This window comes from Hakea prostrata, chromosome 3 (genome assembly GCF_041222555.1).
Source record: "Hakea prostrata isolate BN-2017 chromosome 3, UWA_Hpros_2, whole genome shotgun sequence".
Classification (NCBI taxonomy): Eukaryota; Viridiplantae; Streptophyta; class Magnoliopsida; order Proteales; family Proteaceae; genus Hakea; species Hakea prostrata.
Window position 1 is genome coordinate 9,027,435 of NC_142602.1, and position 19,763 is coordinate 9,047,197.

Genomic DNA, 19,763 nt, shown 5'->3' on the forward strand with positions numbered 1-19,763 from the left:
TTGGCTGTCCATGTGTTTGCTTTCCACTCCCCGTTCCCAATCAATACATATTCGAATATCTTAGTTGTATTTACGTCATGTAGTAATAGTCATTAACAGGCTCTAGTTATACTATTTTACTATTTTTGATGCATCTCATTTTTTTATTGATGCATGTCATATTTAGTAGTAGGATGAGAATAGACAACACAAAGAAAATAATCCGGCCAAGAAAGAATCAATGTAAGCCTCAGTCATTTTCATCTCTTCTTTTCTTTTTCTTTTTTTCAGCCTTGTTTTATGATAGGCCCTCCCTCGATCATTTACCATAGTTGTATGAAGATGGGGTCATCAAGGGATCTAAGAAGGATGAGTTTGAAGTTAGTCTTTTTTTCTGGAAGAAATTTCATTGATAAGGCCCAAAAAAGGTAAGAGGACATTGAGTACAAAGAGACGAAAGGCCTTACTAAGCCAAGATAAGGCCTTCCTAGCTAAGGAATGAACTACAAGGTTCAACTCCTTAGGTATAAAAGAAATTTGAAGTTGGTTATCATCCGAGAAAAAAATAAAAATGAAGTATGCTCAAACTGCAAAGAAATTTCGAGGCCTACCCCCATGTTTGTCGGCAACAAAATGTGAAGTATGACAAAATCACAGTCCTCTACTCCCAACCTGTCCCTCCATCTATAACAATATTATGATCGCACTCACACATTCATAAAGTTTGTGCATATCAAGCATGGACAATTTGAATTCCACATTTTAACATCTATATGAATGTGGTGGCTATATGGGCGGAGGAACATGCTAAGTGGAGATCCACTAGAAGTCATTGGGCAACTTCTACCCAAAAAAAAAAAAAAAAAACCTGAGCTACATTAAGCAAGTCAACACTTGACAAAATAAGAAATAGGCAAGAAATAGACAAGTAACCTTAAGTAACAAGTGGATCATAGTAAGTCGACGGTTGGATTAATTGACAAAGATCCATTATCCATATACTATTATTCTCTTTCTTGCCAATATTCAAGCTGGGATTAGCAGCCAGGAAAGAATATGTAAGCAAAATTGGCTTATGCATGCAATGTCCTGGATTTCCTTTGATTGTGCAACTCTCTCTTCTTCTTTCTTCGATGTTCAGTGTTTAAATATATGTTGCTTCTATTATGGAAAACCAAAGCAACTTGTTGGTTAAAATCAAGCAAGCGACACATCCTCCCATGCCCTGGTTGTTGGGATCGGAGAAGGTTGCAAAAGAACCCCCACTGCCGCCGTGGTGTGGTGGATTTGTTAATTTAGGTGTTAAAAATAGCGAGACGGAGAGGAGTTACTGTGAACCGAATTGGTTTTCTTTGAATGGCTATTTTGCTGGAATTGGATCTTGAGAGAGTTGTGCTTCTATGGACAAGAATTAAGAATGCATGGTATTTATTTGTTGATTACAAAAGAAAACAACACCATGCAAAAGATCTTCTCCCATGGCTTCTTCTAGCTATTGCAACATGTCTCCAATCATTCCCATTTTTGCTGGTTTTCTTCTTGTTTCTTTTTCTGCATTGTCGACGTCGATTGCGTTACAAGACCATGAGTCTCGACCAGACAAACCAGGACCTTCAAATCCGGAGAATACTTGCGGAAGCTAAACAGAATAAGAGCTCATCTCAAAAAGATCAACAAGCCTTCTGTCAAGACAATTGAGGCATTTCCATTGTCTCTAATTTGCTTTTCCAGACTTGTTTTTTATTTTCTGGTTCAATTTTTCAGTTAGGTGAAGTATTGGGTTTGTTGTTTGATGTTGCAGAGTCCTGATGGTGATCTCATAGATTGTGTTCCATCACATCTACAACCAGCTTTTGATCATCCGAAGCTAAAAGGACAAAAACCCCTTTGGTATTCAAATTCTACTATTAACAATATATAATCTGAAATTCCTATTCCTTTCTCTAGCTAGCTTGAACTAAAACTTTGAGCTTCTACTACTCGTCGTTTTGCGGGATCCACCGAGAGATACCCAAGGGTTACGAAGAACTTGATTCGGTGGCGGATGGCTTTTCGGTATGGATGAATTCAAGCGAGTATTGCCCAGAAGGAACAATTCCAATAAGAAGAACCACAGAAGAAGATATGTTGAGGGTTAGTTCCATCGAAAGATTTGGAAGAAAACCCATAAGACCAATTATACGAGCCAGCTCGAACGGCCACGAGGTTAGTTTATTGGACGTGTAAATTTTGGAAGACGCATACTAGTCTTTGTTCTCCATTGGATGCATACATGCCACGTAAAATTCTTCAACTTGTTTAATTTGTATGGGATTACTGAATTGACTCTTTAAGAATTAACCACAGTATGCGGTTGGGTATGTAAGAGGCGGTCAGTATCATGGAGCGAAAGCAGCCATTAATGTGTGGTCACCTCACGTAGCTAGCCCGGGCGAATTTAGTGTGTCACAGATTTGGCTAATTTCTGGTTCATCCGGTACTCTTGAGAGTGTTGAAGCTGGTTGGCAGGTATATATATGTACTGAATTCAAAAAGAAAAAATCTTGAATTCTTGTTCAGTAGTTTTTCACTCCAATTAATTCAATCTTTCTCATCTACCATGCAACCTCTTTGTTCGACTGTTCTATTTTCAATTCAAGACATTCCAAGTGTATTTTTATTTTTGATCATCAAGCGAGGTAATTAATTAAAGCTGTCATATATGTCTGCTTCATTTATTTTCAACCAGGTATACCCTTCGCAGTATAGAGACAACCGACCCAGATTCTTTGTTTTCTGGACTGTAAGTAATTAACTAGTTTCATCAAACAGTCTTCAAAATAATTAACGTTCTTTAATTAATTTTCTCCGCTAGGATTGAGGAGGATTAGTGCTAATTAATTAATGCCTAGCTAATCCGTCTTAATTGGTTTTTATATACATAAACGTACAGGCTGATGGATATCAAAATGGATGCTACAATCTATTGTGTTCAGGCTTTGTGCAAACGAGCAAAAGGATTGTTGTTGGGGGTGCTATCGCCCCCTTATCCGCATTTAACGGTGGGCAAACGGAGATCAGCCTTATGATCTTTAAGGTATTTTAAGTGGTTCTTCATTCAGATTAAGCTAATACGTGCTGAATGACCTTTTAAAAACATCTTTTGTTTGGCTTCTTCTTCTTCTTTTCATGTATACAAAGTACAAACCATGGATTTGATGGATTTTTGTTTCCCTTAATGTTTCAAACAGGATCGGAGGAGTGGGAATTGGTGGCTTCAATTCGGGAATTCAGAACTGGTTGGGTATTGGCCATCGTCCTTGTTTAATCAACTGCACGATTATGCAAGTCTGGTAGAGTTTGGGGGAGAGATCGCGGACCACCACGTGTCGGGGTTGCACACGACGACACAGATGGGCAGCGGTCATTTTCCTGGAGAAGGTTTCAAGAAGGCTTCTTATTTCCGCAACGTCCAAGTTGTGAACCCGTCTAACGTCTTGGTTACTGCGGCAAATCTTCAGCTCATAGTGACTAATCCAAATTGCTATGATATTAAACAGCGACTGGTAACCAACAAAGCGTGGGGAAGGTATTTCTATTATGGAGGTCCAGGAAGGAATGGTAGATGCCCTTAAAGGGAATTTAGAGTGGGTTTGAATTGTGAAGAGAAATAAAATATATAGGCTAGCTTGTTGCTGTATCTTAATGGGTTTGGGGGATCTTTTAGATTTGATTTTTTTTTCAAAGTTACTTTTTTTTTAACACGGTTATCAGTCGATTATACCGTATTTAGGGGATATGTAAATTTGAAAACAAAAGTGAATATACCATACGGTTTGATTTGTGTCTCTTTTCTTTTTCTTAAATTCCTCTCCATATCTTGTGGTAAAGGCTTTCTTAGTTGAAAATTAGATGATTAGATGAGTTTGCTCTCCACTGGGAGAAGTTTTGTTATTTTTCAGTTTCATTTTGAGAATGTATAGAGACGTAGCCCTTCTCGGATTGCTTCACAAGTGGTATGTTTTCAATGTTAGAGGCCGAATTTTAATGTGAACATAGCTTCACCATCAACTAAATAATTTGGACTTGCCAACGCAAAACTGTTTTAGTGGTGAAACCAACACCTTTTTGGTGAAGAGGTCGAGGGTTCGATTCTTGCTCAGGCATATTAATATCCCTATCCCCCAACTTAATAAAGCCCCCTTGTATTTCAGATCTTCCTTTGGAGTATTGGTATCGCTAAGTACTTTTTCAATAGCCAAAGCAGTGGGGTGTCCTATTGCTCTTCAAACTAAGAAGGTTGTAATTATGCTTGTAGAAAAAATATTGAAAGAAGAAAAAAAACAAATCCGGTTCAAGCTCAAAGGCGTACATTTATAAGAATTGGAACTTATTTGCAGAATCAACTATTTGAGTTGGAACAATCAAACCTACACTGATTTTGTATTCTATTTCTACAGTTGAGGTCGATTTTGAATGGTTCAGCAAGAGATGTAGATGGTATAAACACAACGTCATAATTAAAAAGTCATTTAAGTTCAAAACTCATTGTAGGCTATCTATATAAAAAGATGTACCAGTCCCTACTTAGATACTTGGATAAAATCAGTGCCACTTGAATTTTTCTAAACATTAACTCACAAAATTTATACAATACTGAGGTTCAAAATGTTGCCAACATTTCGCTCTTTTGTGGTAGTCAACACCACCAACACAACGAAATGTCGTGACATGTTAGGTGACTTTTGGAGTGGTGTTGGTAAAAAATCAACTCCTAATTTCCATTACAAAAAAACCGATTTTTTGCGACGTTTTTTTACCCCAAGCGTCGCTAAATACAAAATTTCTCTGACAATTTTATTATAAATCGTGGCCGAAAATGCATAATATGCCCTATAAATCCAAACATTTTCCCCCGACGGTTTGCACTAATCGTCTTCAAATATTAAGATACGGTGAACCGTCGGCATGCCTGCAATGCCCTAATCCAACATTTCCCCCGACGATTTAGGTTTAAACCATCGCCATGTATATTTTCGGCGACGGTTTCCTTAAATTCCTAAATTGGCGAAGTGTAGGAAAATAATTATTTTCGGCGTCGCTGAATATCAAATAGACTTTTCCACTTCCGCCCCCAAAGCTTTTCACTCTCCCGCTTTCATTTCCCGACCGATCTCTCTCCCTCTGGTTCGCAGTATCGCCATCGCCAGCTCTCGCTCTCTCCCTCCAGCTCGTGCTATCTCTGCTTCTGGTAGCTAACGCTCGCAGGTCTCTCTCGCTGTCGCAGGTCTCTCTCCCTCTGGTTCGCAGTTTTAATCTTGAATTTGTGCAATGAACATCGGATCTGTATATAGAGCATACTCTTATTTTCGCTCCCTCGTTTAATTTATAACCGGAAAAAGATGGACTGCAGCTTGCTTTCCCTTCTATTATGACTGCGCCCATGGAAATAACCCAGCGATCACACTTGCTGCTTCTTCTCAGCTATATTTTTTTTTGATCTTTTGTGCATCAAAAAACATGATATGTAAAGCGATCTCACATGACCTTTTTACAATTTTCATCTCTAGTATTAGTAGTATAGCTGTTGTCTTTTCTCTTGACAAGTATTTCTTATGTTGCAGAATTTGACAAAGAGGAATATCCAACACCCCGCCCAATCTTTTCATTCTCCCGCTTGTCTTTTCATCCTCCCGCTTTTTCATTTCTCGAACGCTCTCTCTCCCCCTCTGCCTCTCTCACTCAGGCTCTCTGCCTTCAGCTCTCTCCCTTTGGTTCGCTGCCTCGAGGTCTCTCGCTCTCTCCCTCTGGTTCGCTGCCTCCACTCTCTCCCTCTCTCCTTCTGGTTCGCTGTCTCCAGTTCTCTCTCTGCCTCCAGCTCTCTCGCTCACTCGCTCACGCTATCTCTCCAGCCCTTTGAGCTCGCAGGTCTCTCAAAGGTTTGTGTCATTAATTTTAATCTTGATTTTAGCTTCGATTGGTGAGATTTGGGTTTCTCATCTGTGTATCTTTCTAAAATTTGTTTATCAATTGTAGATTGGTTTCTTAATTTTTTTTACCTGGTATATTGATCCTAGGAAGTTTTCCCTTTCCTTTCATTTGTGTGTCTGTGCTTCCTTTCATCGTAGGCAAGTTTGATCTGTTGATTATTAAATTATAGGTGCATTTATTTATTCTTGTTTTCATTTTCCCTTGTTTCCTTGAGATGAATCCTTTGTCTTTGCTCTAATGAAACTGATTTGGATTATGGGTTCGACACCCTTTTTGTAACTAATCTTTGAATGCCCATTCTAGTAATGCTTAGATCTTGTAACCCTTTGGAGAAGGTGTTAGCCAGTATACGAGGCAAAGGAGATCTGTCAAGGTTCCAAAAATCATATCAGAACAACTAAAACTTGAATGATTTGACTCAGAATTGCTAATTCAGTACAGGTTGATTTGAATTGAATTAATGAAGCGTGGTCAATAAATTTTAGTTTGTAACCATTGGTTCTATTAGAGGAATTCTTGTCTAGACTTTGAATCCCTCTTAGAGTGGCCCTTGATTGTAATATCCCTTTGGTGGAGGAGTTAGCCTAGGATGGGTAGCAAGGGAGGTGCCTTAATTTGCATCCATATTCCTGAATTCTTATAAGTTTGTTTTGGAAGCAATACCTTATGTTCTTGAGGCAGTTTTATCAGCCTGTGCACATGGTAAACTTTCATCTCGGGACTTAACTATGGGTATATTGATGACTTTTGGTTATAGCATCAACCACTTCTCGGTGGGGGGGGGGGAAGAGAGGAAAAAAAAGCTTGTTGAGTTCTCTGTGGAGTAATTGAGAAAGGGAGAAGAAGAATGTTTGCAATAGCCAAGGAGCTTATGATGCTCTCTAATAATCAATCCTTTGTTTATAGAATAATAGGACAACAACCCCAATTAGGAACACTAGAAATAGAAACAAAATCCAAATTAAACAAGGAAACCCAGCTCTTGAGTTAGAGCTAGGCACTAACTTGAGATACTCTTCTTCTTCCACTTGTACCCTTAAACCCTACTTTCTAACACTCTCCCTAAAGCTGAGCACAGAGGTTAAACCCAGCTTGTTAAGATTTAATTAACTCTTGAAGTCCATGAAGATTTTGTGAACAAATCAACCAGTTGCTCTTCAATATGGCTGTGAAACACAGGATTTGTTGCCATGTGAATAGCAGCCTAATTATTACATCATATTGGCATAGATGAATCATCACCAAAGCCAAGCTTTCTCAATAATTGCCTAATCCTCATCAACTCATGAGTGACCTGTTCCAGAGCTTTTTACTCAAGACTTTGCACTTGGCCTAGTGATGTAGGACAGCCCTCCTCCTCTGTCACCTTTGTCACTTGACAGTTTTGAATTCCCATTCTTTAACATCTCCTAGAAGCCCATGACTTTTCATTTCATATGCTAAACAGGGGCAACTGATTGGACTTAAAATTCAGGACCAAGAAGGGAATCATGATTTTTTCTCACTCTCCACAAAACTGATTATCACTTGGCTTTCATGTCCAAAGGTGAATCAGTGTATAAGACATGATTGATGATAGATGTCAGAAGTGAGGATCATGTCCACCAAGTTCTCATAGCCCAACTTGAATAGCGACCCTGAAAAACTGACAGAAGTGGTTATCAGCAAGAAGAAAAGGAAAAGAAAAGGGGAGAGTGTTTATGTTTCACTGAAATCAAGGACGAGTGGCAAGTCTTGCTGGAATCTCTTGCATTAGGACTGAATGATAAAATTCACCTAGTTGAGCCTAGCTTTTTGTTGCCACATTCTGTCTTTCTGATCGGGAGTTAATCTCAGCTTAGCTAATAGGTGATTATATAGTATGCCAAGGCCTTATGGAAGGTTACATCCATAGTAACTAGAATATGCGTGGTTTGAGGATGATACCCTTGTAGCCTTTATAGGTAGCAGAATCACAGTAAGGTACACCATACCTCAGGAGGATCAAGCTTCCCATGGGAATGATGATTGCAAGCATAATAGACACAACCAGAGACATTTGGGTGAACATTAAAGGAGGATGAAGTGATGAACCCTGGGGAACATTGACCAGAGTGCAAAAATCCAGAACACAAGTAGGTAGATGGTTAATTAGCAGTGTAAGAGTAGCATTACTCCAGTTTCTGGGAGGAACATTAGGATAAAAAAAAATTAACCATATATAAATGGAGCCCATCCCGTTGATATTAACCATAGTTTTCTTCATAATTTTGTTGCAGGAATCCAATTTTTGGAGTTCATAAAACTAGAAGAATTATATTAACAGAAAAAAAAATTGATACCATGAGGCTGTAGTTCGGTCTGTGGTGTCAAACATCTAAAATTTTTTATTAGAACTTTTGGTTTTTTGTTATACTTCTTTGTATGATTGAATCTTGATTTCATGCAGCAGAATTTCTCCATCTTGCTTAGGACAGGAAATGAATCTTCTCATTTTGCTTATTGTCAAATGTACCTCAATTCCATAATTGCTTTCTGATCATAGTTTTCCACTGATATTGTACTTTTATCATGTTTTGGGTTCTTGATTTCCATTTCATATTATTATATCAACCTTATGTTTTTCTGCCCATTGTACTGCTAAAAGAAAAGACGTTCATTTATAAATGACTTGCTTACTGCGGCATGTTTCAAAATAATGTCACATGATGCTTTTCTTTAGCAAAAGTGTGCTTTTAGGTTTCTGTTCTTGCTGCATAAAATCCTCACCTAAATGTTAAAATGCCTGAAGTCCTGTAGGTAGAACTTTGCTAGTTATTCCAGTGTAGGGTCCATATTAAGACTCTCTTTCAGTAGTTTAGTATGAATATTATTTAGTGCCTAATTAGTGTAAATCCAAATATGATTACAGAAAAAGCATTATATTTATTATAAGATGTACTGTAGTGTCATAGTTCATTATATTTATTTTGTTGTGCTATAGTTAATATGTATTGTACTCTTGTACCTTCCAGGTTCATATGCTGTTGTTAGCTTTTTAATTATATTTTTCAACATATTGTTCATTCTGTTCCACATTTTAGTATCTCTTATTTATTTATGGTTTTTCAATTGTTGTTATTCCATATTTTTATTTTATACTTAATATGAATGATCGGATCCTACTTTCATAATGTAGATAAGACCCTCTAAATTCTTCTATTTAAGGCTATTGCTGTGGGAAAATTTTTCGTTTATTGTTTGTTGCTTTCTTGTTCCGGCATCTTAAATTTTTTAATCAGATATTTTGGTTGTTGGTGGGTACAACTTGTTTGTTGATTCTATTAATAAACAATAAGCTACAAAGGTTGAAAAATGAGTCAAGAGCAAAGTGACATTAGCGGTCTAGGTTTGTCAATTATATCATTACTATTTAAATTTCATATCAAGCATGTATATATGTTTTTTAATCTGATACACGTGCATATGCACGTGTAGTGTGTCCTAGAATATGGTGTTTTTTTATTTTTATTATTATTAATTGAATTCAACTTTAAAACCTATATGTTTTCATAGCAATGGCGCAAATAATTTTTCTATTAAAAAAAACTACACAAATAGTTCGATCTTATAACTCTCAGGGTTTGTTATTTGGCAAATTACATTTTTGGATATTATTTTTTTGATGACTTAAAGGTTTAGTAGTTTTAGAAGGTAGGGGTGTTTGGGGAAGTGAAATGTATATTGCTTTTAGTGGAGTGTTTTAACTACTTTTAGTGGAGTAGTGTAACCGTAGATATATGTCAATTTACGATTATAGAATTTCAACTATCAATGGAAATTTAAATCTCGTTTAGAATTTCAACTATCAATTTTATTATATCTAATCATAATCATTTTATTTTATTTTTGAATCCCGAAACTTTCTCATAAAGTTTCCATTCCTATTAATAGCAATTTTAATTTAAAGTTTTATTAGTTGGATGTTTAAATATGTTTAAATTTTTGCCATTAATATTATTATTTCTAATCATGATCATTGATTTTTTAAAATTAATTTATGATAAATCATGATTTGGGGTTTTGTCAGCACACGATTTAGTTAACTGTTTGGAAATTTAAATCTCGTTTAGTTATTTGGCAAATTACATTTTTGGATATTATTTTTTGATGACTCAAAGCTTTAGTTGTTTTAGAAGGTAGGGGTGTTTTGGGAAGTGAAATGTAGCCATCCTCCCTCAGTTCGTGCTTTTGTAATAATAGTATGATATTAATTCATTTCTTGTGTTATAACTTTTACAGTTAGTAGGGGAAAAGGTAAGAGAGGGAGAACATTGGCTCCTGACATTGTAAATATGCCAAATGGGGAGAAAATCCATCTTGATGTTAATTAGTTTGGCCAAGCTTCCAGTGAAGTTACAAAGAAGTTATCTACATGGATTGGTCTAATATCTAGAAATACTTCTTTGTTACCTCTCACGTACCCCAGTTGGCGGTTAGTACCAGAACCATACAAAGAAGATGCATATGTTAGAGTAAAAATATTCTTTTTATAGAAAAATATCACTTTGTATGGGTTATGTGCATATTAATATACTTATCCTAACTAGCTTTTTGTATTGATGTCATATTATTGCAGCAAAAATTTGATATAGATGAATCTAGTAAGAGTTGGATTCTAGAAAAGCTCTGTAGTTGTTGGAGAGACTACAAATCACAATTGAAAGCTGATTATTATACTTGTCATGAAACAGATTTAGAGCGGTGAGCAAACATTGATTTACAACTTTTGCCCAAGGAAGATTGGGAAATACTGTTCAAGATGTGGGGTGATGAAAAACATCAAGTAAGAATTCAAATTTTCATTGTATTGAATGTAAATTTTATAAGTTCTCTACTTGTTTTAATCGCATAAAAATTTCAATATAGGAAATTTGCTTAAAGAATTCTAATAACAAGTCTAACAAATTATGTGTCATACAATGGGGAATACAACTTTTGCAGTGATACGTGAATGGAAGGTACATGTATATGTTATATTTATAGTTGTTTAATATTAATAATATATTTTTCATAAATTCATATTTATTTATACTTGACGAATATTTTTTTTATTAAGAAAAAGGAGCATCCATAACATTTATCTCCTACTCGCATTGACATGTTTGACATCACACTTAAGTCAAAGAAGACCGGAAGATATATTGATCCCGCATCAGAGAAGCTTATGGTTTGCATTCTAACTTATGTATCTAATAGTGGTGATAAAATCTTTCTCTTAAACTCCCATCACTCTCATTGTTATTGTTTTATATAACCTACAGGAGAAAGTTCAAAATGAATTGAGTCAACAAAGTGAAGAAAACCAACAAAGCATTGAGGTGTAGGAAGAAATCATTGAAATTGCTGCTAAAGAAGTTGCTACATCCTATGCTCACGGGAAAGCGCACTTGTGGGGTGCTGGAGTAACTACTAAAAAATTGTGGGGCAAAGAGGTTATGCGTGAGGAACGTAATGCATCTCAATTTGAAGACTTAAGATCGGAAAATGGGAAATTGAAAGATATTGTGTCGAAACAAGGAGATGAGATATCTCAATGGAAGCACAAAGTAACAGAGCAAGGAGAAACCATAAACACAATACAGTCTGAGCTACGAATGATGGGACATTATTTCAAGTCAATACAATCCACACAATCTACACAGTCTACAGACTCTACACAACCTCTAGATTCTATTGGGCCATAGGTATATTATCAATTTAAACCATAAAACACTATAAAACAATTTTTTCATCACAATTTTGTAATGGTTTTCTTGAATCACAATTGTCATTTTTAATAGCTTCAATCTGTGATGAACCTTATTTTATGGATTTCATGGATTCTATGATGGATGATATTTTTGAATTATATTTGTTTACATTTCATTTCACCCCTAAGTCCCTAACCCCTAACCCCTAACCCTTAACCCTTAACCCTTAACCCCTAAACATTTCTACTTAAACTTTTGAATTATATATGTTTTCTGTTTTGTAGTTTAAAATGATTGTTCTTAATGCTTCATATGATCACTGCATAAGTCCATATTGAACACACTGTTCATCATGTCCTTAACTCCTAATCCACCTCATTGTCGTCCAATACCATTATGCTTTGAATTGTTTGCAGCCAAACGTACAGACAAACCATTATGCTTTGAATTGTTTGGAACTCATGAGTTCCACCAGAAAAAGGAAACAAAATCTCATGAGACATCAGTGTTAACAACATTCTGTATTTATGATGGAGGAACTTATGAACAATGTGCAGAATGTAAAGTGGCACTTGAAAGAATACATTCAACTTCATACTGCCAAAGAGCCTGATATGGTGTACGTTAATGTGCTATTAAAAAGTTCAACAAAGATTTTTCAGTTGGAGTCCTTTTCCCTTCTTACCTATGGTTCTTGTTCCATCAGTTTTGATTGCCAGATGAAGTAATATTATTATTTCAGAACTCTGAAATTTATCAAACTTCTGCAGGAAAATTTTCTTGCTTTTAGAAGATTTTGCATTTATGAATGCATGACCAGCTTCTGATTCTTTTATATAACTGATTAACTTTATTGGTAATTGTTATCTGATGTGTTGTTCTTGGCTTTTATGGTGTTCTACTTCCTCTCTGCTTTCTTCTGTGTGGATTTAAATATAGTTTCACTACAGGTAAATTTCGGAGGCACAACAGTGGTGTAGATATCAGGTCAAGGTATTGCTCTATAGGAGTTCTTGAAAGATTACAGTAAATAAATTTCAGTTACCTGTCCCATGTCACAGATAAATTTGTATCTTCTTTCTCTGTCAGGGAAATTGAATGTTCTAATAATTCTCAAAAGCTTCGAAGAAATGCCTCTTCTGCAGCTGACATCAGTGGCCTTGCTTCACAATGTCCTCCTGTCAATCCAGGTTCTTATTCAGAGAATTTTTTTTTTTGCTTTAAAAAAAATGCTTTTCTTTGTTGGTTCTGAGTTTAAAGCATTATCTAAGAACTGTGGGCTAGTTTTTCACGAGAAGCAGAACTATTGACCTTTTTTTTGTGGCTTTTAACTAGTTTTAATTATATACAATTCATTGGAATTTTTTTTCATAACATTTAGTACTTGAGACATCATTAGATAAAAAGACATGCTGATTGTTGGACTGAAGGTTGTCTGTACCTTTGAATACTATATTGATTGGGGAAAATGTGGTTGTAACTTTTGATGTAATATAAGTTTTTTCTTTTTGGGGGTGGGAGTTGGTGGTTTAGCGAGTGCTTCGAGAAATTAATACATTAAATGGTTGGATTCAGTTTCTTTCAGTTCCTGATTGGGTCAGGTAAAATGAACACATTCAGTTAGTAAAATAGTCACTGGTTCTAGTGTTGCTCAATTTTGGCATCACCTAAATATACAATACAAAGATGATTATGTTTGTCCACTTACGTCTTTTTCCCAAGTGCTAAGCAACCATTGATGGGATTTACCCGGAATTTTTGGTCATGAACTTGGTTTGACCTGGTTCAGAAACAGAGCCTTGATAATAGTTGAATAAGAACTTTGGTGAGATTTTTCCACCTTTTTTATTTTTATTTTTATGAGTTGGGGTTGGGAGATATAAAGATCCTTTTGGACTCTTCAGTTTTATTCATGTTTAGACCTATTTCTGTTCCATTTGTCTCCTAGTTCTAGATATTTCTTGTAGCTTCCTTTTCAAACTCTAATGTGCCTTGTTCTTCTCTTGGTCTCCTGAATTGAATGAAAAACTACATATAATTTTTCAAACCTAGTCTTTGTTACCATCAATTATGCAAAATGTATATGTAGGACTTAAAAGGATTACTTTAACAATCCCTCAACTTGTGTTCAGCTTGGCTGATGGACAGCCTGATTTAATTGACAGGAGGTTTCAGACCTTTGGGCTAAACTAGTGTTAATACCCTGGGCAACCTAAGCCTGAGGGTGTATTCTACGTAAGGCAGTATCATTCATGTGTGAAAAATATGAACGGTTAGCGTATATTGCATGGAGAAATACTCAAATTTGCAAGAGCATGTGACTAACGGTCTCGTACTGCTTAATTGGTTTCTGCTTACTTTACCTGGGTTTAGTGGCAGGAGTTGCTTGTTGGATGTTGTCTTGTGGTTTCAGTTTCCTTAGGAAGGGTCAGAACCTGTCCCAACATCCCGTTTGTACCTCTTCTTAGTTGGTGTTCTGTGATTGTGTTTGGAACCAACAACAAGCTATGGCCATACACTTTTTTTCTTTTGTATTATGGGCCACCTAGCATCCATTGTAATCTGTCATGAAAGTTAAAAGTGTCAAGGTTCACTTATTTAGATTGTACAATTGTGAGAGGAATGCCATCCTTAGGCCTGTGTATGCCTATTTAGAATCGTGGTTCTACAAATGAAACATTTAGCAGGTTTTTTTTTTTGTTTTTTCCTAATTTTCTGAACCATGTCTATAGGCATAGTCCATTTTACTACCAAGCAATATTTCTTCATATGCCATTTCACAGGCAGTTCCTGCACGTCTTTATTTGATTAAGGAAAATTTTTGTCACATCTTAATTTTCTAATACTGTGTTATGTGGTAGCATTGTTAATTATGTTTGTTCAGTATTTCAGTGAAGTACTTCTGGTCCCCCACTCTTTATATAACAAGAGTACATGATTTTCATGGTGGTTGATGGTACTTATTGTTAGTGCATTTTTTCAGAGAGTACTTTACTCTTTCCTACTGTGGCTTATTGTTATTCTTTTCAAAATTTCATTTGTCAAAGTACATCTGAAGGTTTTTCCTTCTTTTTTGGCATTACACATTGGTCTGTATAAATTAAGGAGATCTCCTATATGCATTGCTCATGTTATTTGTTCATCAGCTTATTCCCAATAACCAACGTTATTCTTACTCATGTTCTTATACTTTCTTAAATTCTTTAGCTCCTCTGAAGCGCACCAGCAGCTGGGCTTTTGAAGAAAAACTTCTCATACAGTCACTGTGCAAGGTAATATTGTTATGACTTTGGAACTGCTGCAAATTTAAAAGGTCTCTAAAAGATCCGTATCCCTGGTTTTTAGGAAAACTGCTCTCTTGGACTCTGCTTGTGCGGATTTGACACTGGATTTGTGTGGATTTGGTCACTGGTTTGTGATGTTTTTGCATGATTTAATCATTAAGCTGATAATGTGGCTTTGACAAACCAATTTTGACCTCTCTCTGTAGGTTCTTAGTTCAGTGTCAAAAACCAGTCCACTCGTACTCTATATCAGGGATGTTGAAAGCCTTATCTTCTGATCACAAAGGATATACACATTGTTCCAGAAAATGTTGAATAAACTATCAGGAGCAGTTCTTATTCTTGGTTCACGGATGATGGATCCATGTAGTGACTATAGAGAGGTGGATGAGAGGCTTTCCCAGTTATTTCCTTATAACATTGAAAGTAGGCCACCTGCTGATGAGACACACCTTGTGAACTGGAAATCACAACTGGAAGACGACATGAAGATGATCCAGTATCAGGACAACAGAAACCACATTATTGAGGTTCTATCTTCGGATGATTTTGACTGTGATGATCTGGGTTCAATCTGCCTTGCAGATACAATGGTTCTCAGTAGATACATAGGAGAAATTGTGGTATCAGCCATTTCTTACCATATGATGAATACCAAGGATCCTTAATACAGAAACGGCAAGCTTGTTATTTCATCCAAAAGGTCAGCTTAGCAGTTTGTTGATATAATGGGAGATTTGGTTAGTTTCATGGAAATTCTATATTTTAACTGGTTTGACAATGAAACAGTTTGTCCCATGGGTTGAGCATATTCCAGCAAGGTATTTCTGGTGGTGAAGACACCCTAAAACAAGCCTTCTAGAACTGATTCCAGGTGGTTTTCACTCTTGAGCAGCAGGTATATGCCCGAGATTTAGCCATTCGATCCAAGATCTGCCTCTAAGACTCCCTCCTCGTGCGTCTGGTAATTCTTGTTCAGGCCTTATACCGTCTAAAGGTGGGAATGCCTTCTGGTGGAACAACTTTGTACATGATTTTCTTTTTCTGTATGAAGAAAAATAAATACAAAACTGTAGGCATGCTAGTCTTCTCTTTGCTTGCTTTTTCTATTCACGGCTTGATGATAGTAGGCTCCTTTACTAATTATGGATGTGATTAAGATCAGATGAAGGTACTAGTGTGTCCTCCCATAATTAAAGGTTGCTAATTTCCATTCTCTTTACATCATTTTTCTTGCTATGAAGTAGAAGGCGTCATAGGAGGATTATAGAGGTCGCAATTTATCAAGGACCCTAGTGTTATTACAGATGGTTTCTCTTCCCCTCCTAAGAATCTAGTTGTTAAACCAAGACATGCTCTGGCATTTTACTATACAGCAAGAACTAATTTAGAGGATCTTTTATGCTATGAGATAACCCAGCTTGATTCAACCTATATTCAAGGTTTTCAGCTTGATCGCGTCCATTTTCTTATTTTTTTCCTGTTCTCAAAATGAGGAAGGTGCTTCCAAATTTTAAAACTAAGAAGTAATGGCTAATGAGATTTTTTAGCCTACACTTCATAAATTATCGAAAGTATCAATAAACACAACTAGAATCTATTGTATTCAACTTCTTTTCAAGTGTGTATGCTCTTGGCACTTTCTTAGAATCAGAAGATGGAATATAAGTAGCCCTCCCTCTCTCAATTTTGTTTAATCAAGAATTCCCCCAGCTTTTGCGAGAATGTTTGTTTTATTAATGTGCTTTATTTGGGTTATGTAGCAATAGTATTTACTTATGTATTCATATTTTGTTTTAGCTTTCCTATAAGTTTGTGAGAGATGTTTGCTTAGGGACACTTGAAGATTAATAAAGCAGAGTTTTCTGCAGTTGAACTGTATGAATCAGTCATGCATATGAAGCCTTGAACAGTGGGATTTTAATCCATTTGGTGAAAGCCAAGGTTATAATCTGGAATCATGGCTGAACATATATGCTAATCTAGATAAAGTCTTATTGGCAGGAGATAATGATGTGGAAACATAGTTCTTGATATGGATCTGTGAGCCTTAGAGTCACCATTAGAGGGAATTATGAACCAACAGATACACAGTTGAGTGAACTAGATGCAGTTGCTAGTTCATCAACATGTTGGTCTTTGGTGGCTTGTCCGAGAGTGATGATGACCATCTGGTATTGAATCCAACAGTTAGAGATCTCAACGTTGCAAGTCTTATTCTGCTGTATCCTTACCCTCGACTATGTGTTGGAAGTAATCCTGAATTCTATTTTTCCTGACAGGAAGCTCCTCCAGACAATGAATTTGAGAAGCACATTTGGCCTGAAGTCATCCCTGCAAGTGAGATTGGAGTGACATTTGCAGATATTGGTGCACTAGATGAGATCAAAGAATCCCTTCAGGAGCTGGAATTTGATGAAGATCAGATGAGGCAGATCAGATGCTTGCTGTGGGATTTGATGAAGATGTTGGAATAATATTAGAGAAGTTACCCCAGAAGCGTCAAAGCATGATGTTCTCTGCTACAATGCCAAGCTGGATAAGAAGGCTCACACATTCCTTTGCACTAATTTATCTTGTGAGTGCACATTCCTTAGCACTAATTTACTAGTTGTTCTTAGTATCTCAATTGATATCTGTCCTTTCCCTCAATTGATGAATGTAATCCGGCTTTTGGTTTATTCTTCCACCCTAAAAAAAAAAAAGACTGGGATAGCCTCATTTAGCTTTCACTAATTGATGGGTTTAGCTCAAGTCATGAACTCAGTTTACCTGTTTTGGGTATGTTATAGACCAGCAATTACTCCCCTATTGTGGGGGCAGTTTTAGTTTTGCTGAAGTTCCCACTTTGCTAGGATTCTATCCCATCTCTTTCCATGTTTCAGGTAGTAGGGATACTCCATAATTAAGGGGTTGTTTACCTACATTTTCTTTTTCTTTTTCAGTTCATTATTTTTATTTGTTTGTTCCTTGAGTTCCATTTCAATTTTGTTATCTATAACAAATAAAGCTTTAGAGGTTGTACCGCCCATGATTTGTCCATTCGAACCGCTATGGCTATTTTAGTAATGTGGTGATTGTTGGGTTTAGGTGTCTTGTATTCTGTGGGTCCATATAATTATAGTTTTTGTTGTATTTGTAATTGAAACAGGGTTTGAGTCAATTACTAGTACTGGGTTAAACTTGTAATTACATTGGGATTAGGGTTCTAGGTTTCCCTATAAATAGTCTCTGTGGGATAACCTATAGACATCAATTTTTGTAGGAGATTGGGGAATCAATCCCTGTAGGGGATTGGGGTACCCATCATGATAAGGATTTAGGGCAAACAAAGGGTATCACTTTGTGGGTGTGAGAGTGGTGTGAGGTTTCCTGGAAATAGTGAAACTCTTTTTCTCTCTGGTGGACGTAGGCAGGGTTTTGCCGAACCATGTTAAATCCTTGTGTGCTTTGCTTGTGTTCTTCTCCGTTCGTGGTTGTGCATCCATTATCCCTAACAGTGATGTGGCTCTATTACTATTTTGGTGATTCAGGAACTTGGTTGGTGATGTGCTGATGTGCCAAGCATGACCTTCATTGAATTATTCTTTTGTTGGTGATTTTAGTGGTTGAGTTGCCTGATTTTTTGTTTGGGTTATTGTTTGCTGCAATCAATATTCAAGTAAATACCTTGTGTTCTACTAAAACATCTGTTTGGTCACTTGAATTAAGCAAGTTTGTGATATCTATTTGGTGATATTTGATCCTTAGTTGCTACTACTATATATCAGTCATGCTGTTTGTTTATTATTCCTTTGAAAACCATATAATCTAAGGTTTTATCGAGATTGGTTCTCATTTTAGAGATCCAACCAGCAGTAAGAAACTATTTTTTGGCATATAATTAGTTAGTTGTTCTAAGTTTTTGGTATTTCATCGGCCCTGTTTGATGGTTTTGAATTGGTTATCCTGTTGGGTTAGTCTCGCCTTGTTCGAGTTCTGTTCTATTTTGACCTGCCCTAGCATTACTATTTTGATGTACTTTTGGTTAGCATAGAAGAGTAATGAATACCAATCTCTCTCAGTTTTTAACCAATCATATTAAAACTGAGGTTTGATGTTTATCCTCAGATTGATAAAAAGAATCAAAGAACAAGAAGAAAGAAAAGAGAGTTTTTTGGAGAAGTTCTCAATCTTTTCTTAAAATCGGAACCAACCCTTCAACTATTTCCTTCTCATCCTATAGGAATTTTGAACCCTTCAATATATGGATATGGATTTGCCTTGATGCATATTAACATATGTAGTGGTTACGATTCTATATGAAATCATTTGAATATTCATTGTGTGTTTTAGGTATGGAAAATGAATCCAATTTGCTTCTCTAGAAACTTGAATTGATGCAGAAGTGAATGAGAAAGCTGATTTATCAAGCTAGAGGGTATGAAGTTGATGCAATTGAAATCCAAGTTTGTGGAGGCACTTAGTACTGGCATTAGCCTACATCAGTCATTTTCAAAGCAACTTTTGTAAAAATATTAATATTTTTCTTTCCTTCCTTTTGTTGTAGTAACATGTTATATATCTTTGTTCATTTGGAATTGCTAGATGATCCATGTACTTTATAGGTCAACTTTAACAAAAAAAAAAATTTTTTGGTAAACTTTAACAAATTTTCATTGTACTAAATAATGATTGATTGTGTAATACAATATTTTTCTTTATTTTTATTTTGGTATATGAAAAATAGTCCATACATATTAGGATTTTGATAATTCTAAATGTTATTTGTCACTTTAGGTGTATGTTTTTAAAGGATTAAGATGATGATTCTTATCAA

General features: G+C 36.0%; 1 long non-coding RNA gene and 1 pseudogene across 10 annotated transcripts; both read left to right on the plus strand.

The window, feature by feature from the left end:
• The first annotated feature begins 1,457 nt into the window (after positions 1 to 1,457).
• Positions 1,458 to 3,593, plus strand: LOC149020661 (protein neprosin-like; annotated as a pseudogene).
• Positions 3,594 to 4,924: 1,331 nt separating this feature from the next.
• Positions 4,925 to 19,763, plus strand: LOC149020662 (uncharacterized). Of its 10 annotated transcripts, XR_016172238.1 has the most exons (12): positions 4,925 to 5,897; positions 10,662 to 10,753; positions 10,837 to 11,137; positions 11,232 to 11,654; positions 12,611 to 12,653; positions 12,750 to 12,850; positions 14,868 to 14,932; positions 15,006 to 15,071; positions 15,151 to 15,647; positions 15,734 to 17,118; positions 17,227 to 17,522; positions 19,280 to 19,763. It is a non-coding gene; the product is annotated as an uncharacterized LOC149020662 (long non-coding RNA). The 10 variants fall into 10 exon arrangements; XR_016172235.1 differs by having other exon boundaries at positions 14,868 to 15,071; XR_016172234.1 differs by having other exon boundaries at positions 15,006 to 15,647.